Source organism: Nematolebias whitei, chromosome 1, assembly GCF_014905685.2.
Source record: "Nematolebias whitei isolate Nwh7 chromosome 1, NemWhi1, whole genome shotgun sequence".
Classification (NCBI taxonomy): domain Eukaryota; kingdom Metazoa; phylum Chordata; class Actinopteri; order Cyprinodontiformes; family Rivulidae; genus Nematolebias; species Nematolebias whitei.
The window spans coordinates 83,285,834-83,287,707 of NC_056498.1; the positions used below are offsets into that span (position 1 = coordinate 83,285,834).

The 1,874-nt window shown below is 47.7% G+C and overlaps 2 protein-coding genes across 2 annotated transcripts in view; one reads left to right on the plus strand and one right to left on the minus strand.

Annotated features, from left to right (window-relative positions):
• The window catches only part of LOC119413748, an 880,117-nt gene that overhangs the window by 72,641 nt on the left and 805,602 nt on the right, over positions 1-1,874 (plus strand). The gene's annotated exons all lie outside the window — the stretch shown is intronic.
• LOC119430866 (steroid 17-alpha-hydroxylase/17,20 lyase) overlaps positions 1-1,874 on the minus strand; it is a 23,056-nt gene that overhangs the window by 14,847 nt on the left and 6,335 nt on the right. The gene's annotated exons all lie outside the window — the stretch shown is intronic.

The window sequence follows — 1,874 nt, forward strand, 5'->3', positions numbered from 1 at the left end:
GTGTCAGTACATGTACTAATGTAACCCAGTACTGAGGATGTGTATTGGTCAAGATCAAGCGAACCTCCATTTTCAGCAGCTTCTCTGAAAACCTGCCAGTCTGTTCGATCAAAACAATCTCTCAGTATGGGGCCACTGTCCTGGCTCCAACATTTAACTTTCTTTTGTACCGGTCTGGAGCGTCTCAGCGGGGGCATGTAAGCAGGAGCCAGGAAGATTGAGATGTGGTCTGACAGTCCTAGGTGGGGGCGGGGTTCGGCTTTGTATGCATTTTTTACGTTCGTGTAAACACGGTCCAGCGTGTGGCCTCCACGTGTCGGAATCGTCACATGTTGATTAAAGCTTGGGAGACAGTCCTTTAGATTCACGTGGTTAAAGTCTCCGGCTACAACGTAAAGAGCCTTGGGGTATTTGTTCTGCAGCGAGCTGATGATATCATGAAGCTCCTGCAGTGTTTCATTAGCATTAGCGTCCGGAGGAATGTAAACAACTGTGATAAAAGTCACTGTGAACTCTCGGGGTAGATAATGTGGCCGACATTTCACTGTTATTTGCTCCAAAGCCTTCGAGCATGAGCTATTTACAACAGTACAGTTCGTGGACCAACTCTTACTCACGTAAATGCATACTCTGCCCCCCCGTGATTTCCCCGTTAGCTCGCTGCAGCGGTCCGCTCGAAAAAAAAGTCTGTCATCCAGCTGGAAGACTGAGTCCGGCGTTTCGCTTGTAATCCACGTTTCCGTGAGGCAAAGCACTGCACACTTCTTCATCTCTTCTGAGGTGCCCGCTCTCAGATGAAGTAAATCCATCTTGTTGTCCAACGAGCGGACATTCGACAGAAAGAGAGACGGCATGGGGAGTTTACCGGCTTTAGCGTTAGCTCGTAGCCTCACCATAACCCCCGCCCGGCATCCTCTCCTCTTAAGCCGGGAGCAGCGCTTCCTCTTCTGCCCGCTGGAACGCCTCTGCTGCAGCTTCCAGGTAGATGACTTTAAGATCTGCATTCTGCCGAGCGTAGCTTTGAGTTTGTTGCTGATTTCTGCTATATTTCATGGCAAATCCGCTCCTATTCTCATCAGTTCGGTTCGGCTATAGTTCACACGCATAAATCACGCGGAGTCAGGCACAGAGTCAATATCAAAACTTCTAAAAACTGGGATGGTACCGGGAGCCTGTGAAGCTGCAACTGCTCTGAGCGCGGCCATCTTGATCTTGATCACAGGGACACATAGAGACAAACAACCATTCCCTCTCTCACTCACACCTAGGGACAATTTAGAGATACCAATCAGTCTAACATGCATGTTTTTGGTCTGTGGGAAGAAACCGGAGTACCCGGAGAAAACCCACGCATGCACAGAGAGAACATGCAAACTCCACCCAGAAAGGCCCCTGGACCGGGATTTGAACCAGGGATCTGCTCGCTGAGAGGCAGCAGCTCTTCCAGTCGCGCCACCGTGCTGCCCCATACAATATTTTAAAACTCTAAATTCAGTTTGTGTTTATCATTTAAGACGTGGATGTTTTAGGCTGCAGCTCTTCTGATTGTTCTGAAGCTGTCAGTTTGTGATTACACTGACATTTCTGAGGATTAGAAGAACTGTTAGTCCCACTATGGAGCTATGTACTTTAAGGACTTTTGTTTGCTTTCTCACCACCAGAGGAACACTGTGCAACATTCAGCATCAACAACAGAGCACCCATTGGAGCTGTGAGATACAGGGATGTGATTGTAAAGAAAATCTGAAAACTGCTGGAGTCATAAATGGATCACCTTAAAACACAAACATTAAATAAATTCTAAGGTTTTAATTGAATCGTTCAAAGTGAATCAGGCATACTGTCAAATCTGACTTTTGGACCCCCCCCCCCCC